The sequence below is a fragment of the Oryzias melastigma genome, linkage group LG2, assembly GCF_002922805.2.
Source record: "Oryzias melastigma strain HK-1 linkage group LG2, ASM292280v2, whole genome shotgun sequence".
NCBI classification, from domain to species: Eukaryota; Metazoa; Chordata; class Actinopteri; order Beloniformes; family Adrianichthyidae; genus Oryzias; species Oryzias melastigma.
In genome coordinates, this window is record NC_050513.1 from 11,636,499 (window position 1) to 11,642,498 (window position 6,000).

General features: G+C 37.0%; 1 protein-coding gene across 1 annotated transcript in view; it reads right to left on the reverse strand.

Annotated features, from left to right (window-relative positions):
• Window positions 1–6,000, reverse strand: part of LOC112156679 (serine/threonine kinase 11 interacting protein) — a 44,227-nt gene that overhangs the window by 18,303 nt on the left and 19,924 nt on the right. The gene's annotated exons all lie outside the window — the stretch shown is intronic.

The window sequence follows — 6,000 nt, forward strand, 5'->3', positions numbered from 1 at the left end:
TACGCTTTTTGAAATAAGCATAAAGCTGATCGACAATATGTATGCTTTTGAATAAGCTGGATCGTGGTTCACCATTGGTGGTCTCACTGTTTCCATTCAATTTTGGATTTTTTTGTGGTTCATTTTATGTTGCACTGTCTTCTGCCTCCTGATTGACTCGTCCATCAATCTCCTGTGTCCCGTGTCTCCTGTACAGAATGAGTTTAGTTTTCCAAACGCACATAAATCTTTGATCGTGAGCAGATTTTTGATTTCTTTCTATAAACCTAGACTTCTATTTCTCTGAAGGTTTGAACGGTCAGAGTTTAAATAAGAAAGGAAAATAGTAAAATGCTTGTCTGGTAAAAGTGTGTAGTGAGAGGCTTTACAGTCTTAAAAAATCTGAAGTCCTTTGCGTATTTCACCTATCGCAAGTTGTTTTAGAACATGACCCCAGTTATAAATGAGGAAACACTGTAAATTGCTTAGAAACAGAAATAGAAATCGTTTCTAATAGATTTGGAAGTTTACTGAAAAGCATTGTCAGTGGGAAATGTATTACCAACTTAAAATAAATGTTCTCAATCCCAGAAGTTGTCTTAGCCCCAAATCCCTTAGTAGTTCCATCCTGAACAGCAGAATATCTAAGGATAAAAAACAAGATTGAAGTTGATTCATTTCCGGAGGCAAGACACCATCTTCATCTTTTGGTAGAGACTTCAACCTTTCGTTTTCTCAAAGATTTACACTTCAAAGTTGGACTTGGTGACCCTAAGCCATTCCTTTAGATATGCTTCAGTAGGCTAGACTGTCTGGACTTGTTCTTGGACGCTATAGGGAACTACTTTTAGAAGTCATAAATATGTCACTGACATAGTCCTTAACTTGTCCTCTTGATCCTCTAATGATTTCCCAGTCTTCCTTTTCACCAATCACAGCACGGCAGCCATCCTTACTAGTCCTTCCTACTAAAGCGGCGCCCACTCAAGCCCCAACATGATGTCGTTTTGACATACTTTCCATATAAGACATGACAAAAGTATGTGAATCCTTGATTCCATAGACATTTCTAGGAATATAAACATAGTGTCTGCAGACATATCAGGTTGCGTCCTATCTAGGCCTTCACAATACATCGCACATTTATCGTTATCGCAATATCCGCCTGTGCAATGCATGTTTCAAAAAAGAATTCCAATAATTGGACGGAGTTTGCTGGATATGATGCCAACTGCACCCTGTTCCATAAGTTTCAAGTCCACTGGAAAGTTGTGTAAGCCAGTAGATTTTTGACCACCGAAGAAAATACATCTACGAACCATGATAAAGTTAACATGATAAATATCGACCTTACAGATTCAAAGATGGGCGGGGCTTTTATACTTCTAGGACTTAGTTGACCAATCAGAAAATGTAACTGTGATAGCTCAATTCAACCTGTAGGGGCAGCACATAGACAGCTTTTGACTATATTTTCAGGAATTAAACAAGTTTATTTTAATTTGTAAAAATTTGGCGACAACCACCAGACAGCACTTTTAAAGCCCGATTTAAAGAGATCAAAAAAAGTTAATTTAGGGTTTGGTTACCTCTTTAAATGCAAAAAACAATCTTATGGCAGCTTGATGTATTTAACAAATTAAATAGAGCCCTTTTTTTATACACTTGCCTCTTATGTAGACGTGGGTCATTTGGAGTATTATTTAAGTTCTGTTGAATTTATTTAAAAAAAAAAACTGTTCCACTGAAATGGAAATTAATGTATTAGTTATTTTTGCTACATGGCCGTTTATCCCAAGTCATATCATCATTGCAATATTGATCAGGAATATCGCACAAGTTTTTCTAATATCTTGCAGCCCTAGTCCTAGGAGGCAGCTGAAGAGCATGCAGACCCTCAGCTTTCTAAATTGAGGCACAGGCTGAAAAAAAAACAATTTCTTAATTTTCTGCAATTCACGAAGAATTGTTACATCCTTGCACCAAATAAATTGTAATACAAGATCTTTATCAGTGCCGTAGGGAGTTTGACAAAATGGCCTTTTTAAATTGTTTGGGACCAAATTGGACACAACAATCTAAGTGAAAACACTGGTAAGCTTCTATAAATTTTCATTTTTAACAATCTATCGGCAGTTGTGATACACAACCATTTTGTCTAAAAATATTATAGACTTATTGTTACTTTCGTCATTGTTTATAATACTTTGTCTTCAGGACTCATCCAATAACGGTGTCCACATCTAGGACTTTTCAAGAGTTTGCCTGATGGGAAGTTTTTACCATGGAGCCGTCCTAACTAACTAACTAATTTAAGTTTCAACAGGGCGGCCAGTGCCATCATTTCTCGATTTTCAGCACTGTAAATGGTCTGTAACGACTAAGTGGCTTTTTGGCTGCTTTGCTCAAACCCTCAAACGATATCTTCCATTAATAGTTAAGCCATAGTTTCCTGGCAGCAGAGGGAATACTTTTCAGCTTCTTAGCTTTTATAAAAACCGTGGCCAAATTTGAATAGATTGAGCACGAAGGCCTTTAAGAGTAATAAACCCACCAAAGACGGGCAACGGGAGTTATTTAAGCAGTGATGAACGATTACAGCTAATGAAAAAGGATGGGGCTCGGAGCCAAAGGGGCCAAAATAAACCCAAGAGATCTGACTGAAAACGTCTTAAGCCAAGGGAAACTTTTTTGCTTTTTTAGGAAAGATTGAAGTACACAATGGAGACAAAAGACGTACGCTTTGTATCACCAAAATGGTACAAATCTTTCCAGTCTGTGTGAACGCTTGAAGACGACTCCAGTGTATGGCTTCACACGAACAGATTACACGGTCTGAAACTACAGAGCAACAACAAATCATTTCAAGAAAAAAAAAAGAAGACAGAGAAAGCTATCATTACAGCTCTGCTCTCCCCTCTCGGAGGCTTTCATTCCTCTCCCATCACCAGTAATGACTCCAATCTGCTTCGCTGTGCGTTTCGGCTCCACCAAAAAATGGCAGACAGATGTGGGTAAACCCGACACTGTCGAACAGACACTTAGACTCTCCGATGATTTTAACGTATCGCAACATCTTAAAGAAAAAGCTTTCCATCTCGATTCACATTCAATTAACGTTTAGATCCGTCTTCAGGAAGAGGCGATGGCGGCTGACGTAAACTGTTTACGCCGCACGCCACGTCTCGTATGAACGATATAAATTAGAGGCAATAAAATCAGGCCTCGCAAAAATCACGACCTGATTCTTGTATCAATGAAAATGTGGTCGTCGTTTATTGGTTCAAGCTGCTAAACAGCTTTTACAGTATCTCTATTAAAGTTTGAAATAGGAAAAAAAGCATAAATAACCAAAAAACTATCACTCCACCTTATGGGCTTCATGATAAAATAAAGACATTTCAAGCATAAACGATGTTGAATAAAAGTATTATTTTAAAGGGTAACCAAACAGAGGAGGCCGACTCCATTCTCAGCTCAGATTTGAAAAATGCCAAAAAGGGGGCGGAGCTAGTGGAGCTGGACTGAGCAGTGGAGGTGTGGCTTGGATTTATGATTGACAGTCAAGCTACCCTAATGTAGCTGTTACAGTAGAAGACGCAGTTCTTGGAGTATTTACATCTTAGATTTCATAGATAATAAAATATAAATACACCCTAACATTAATACTTTTTCTAAGCTTTAATTCCAGCCACATTTTGTGAAAATTGGTTAAAAAAATGAGGGATCCCAATTTTTCCAAGTCCACTGGAAAATTGCGTAAGCTCGTAGATTTTTGACAACTGAAAGCAAAACCAAAAGCTACGAACCATGTTAACGCTAACGACCGGTCGTTACAGAATCAAAGATGGGCGGAGCTTTAATACGGGAGCAAAATTCAACTGTTTCAACCTGTAGGGGGCAGCACACAGACAGTTTTGGACCATAATTTCAGGATTTAAACAAGTTTTTGTCAAAAATTTGTCAACAACCACCAGACGGCACTTTTAAAGTCCCCTAAATCAACTTTTTTTGGCTATGAATGGTTTGGTTACCCTTTAAAGAAAAAAAGTGGAAGAATTCAAGCACTATTCAAGCACTACGAGGGATGGGCTGATATCATTTTTTTCTGGCCGATACCGATAACCGATATTTTCCCAGAAATCGCTAAGAATATTTGACAATATTTAGCTTCTGACACAAGATGCACACAGTTACTCTGACCGCTATAACCATCGGTAAAAGAGAAATATTGTTGGATTTTTTTTTCTTTTTTTTATATTGGACCAATCTCAAATTGTGCAAATATTGGCCGATACCGATACTGGCACCGATATCGTGCCCACCCCTACTTGTATCTTCTGACGTTGCCGCAATGTTTTGTAACTTACACCATAAAAAGTAGGGGTGTGTATCTTCCCCTCTCACATGATTCAATACGCATATCGATAGATGGTCCACATATCTATACATAAATGATTCAACTAAGTTTTTGGCGATACGATACAAAAATCTAAATATTTCTTATTTATTCATTGGAAGAGGTCACTTGAACGGGCATCAGTGAACTTGAAGGGCTTCTTGCTTGACAGATTCTCTTATATGGATCAGTTTGTTTTGCACATTATATGACAGACTGTTTCTTATTTAACTTTATACTCCGATTGGCTAGTGAGAGACGGTTGTTGATAAGCTATTGTCAGAGAAAAAAGATGATTAATTCCGTTCAGACAGAGTATTTAGTGTCTGACGTCCAAAGTCGTCACTTGAGTTTGTAAATCTGTGTGTACACTCAAAGAAAACACACTTATTTACATACATGTGGTGTTTTGAGGACCTGAAAAAAAAATGGTTGTTTTTGACCGTTTTCTAAGAATTTTTACAGCAATAAATCTTTTTATACAGATTCTAAAATCATTTTATAGTCTTTAGTTCTATTTCAGGAACTTTGGCTTTAGTTTGGAGAAGTTGTAGGGTGTATTCAACCAAGGAATTAGTGTTGGTCTAATTACTTCCTCGTTTGACATTTTTGTTTGGTTCCAATTTTTTTGCACTTTTTGCAAGTGAATACAAATTTGTGAACTGAGTATAACTGTGATGTTCAGAAATTCAGAGTGTGCGGCAGCGCCGCAACTAGGGATTTTGAGTCCCGTGAAAATCATTTTTACAGTGAGTTGATGAAATTTTCTAATTTCGTCATCGTTAGGGGAAAGTGCTGATTGGTTGATATGTTCAGGCAGAATATTTAGGGTCTGACGTCAGAAATTGTCATTTGAATTTGTACATTTGTGTGCACTCAAAGAAATAACACATGTTCACGTTTATGTGTTGTTTTGAGGACCTGAATTTTTTTTCTTTTTTTTTTTTTTAAGTTTTTCTAAACTTTTTTATAGTAGTATATCTTAGTCTTTAGTTCAATTTCAGGAAAAAATTTTCTAGTTTGGAGAAGTTGTAGGGCGTATTCACCCCATCGGTGCACTCATTACCCAGAAGTCCAGAGGGTGGGGCGACAGAACTTCATATTAGAGTCAGTCAAAGATTTCTAAAGTTTATATTGAATTTTAAGACCGAAAGCACCTCCCTCCTGTTCCAGGAATTGGCATAAACTAATAAGTACCAAATTTTGCAATACCTCCAAGACAGGTTTCAGAGGAGGAGACCATTGACTCCTATTGTAAAAACACCTAAATAAACCTAATACATCCTGATTTCTAAAGCTTTGTTTATGTTTATTACTTTATTTATTATTCATTTTTAAAAGATCATTAAAAATGTTTTAGTTGAACCAGAACCATTTAAAGCTGTGTTTTTTTGATTGACAGGTGAGTTGTCTATTGGGTGTTCCCAACAGAGTCTAAAACTCTTACTTTGAACTCCCTATTTATGTTTACTTCACAGAATCCAATGGATGATGTCAGAGATTATCAGTCAAAGTTTCAAAACATTTAACTTTTTTTATGTTTATTCGGCTATGTTAGCTCTGAAAACACGATTATGTTCAGAGTTGGACCGGTTTACATTTACACTACAAGCGAACTGTAC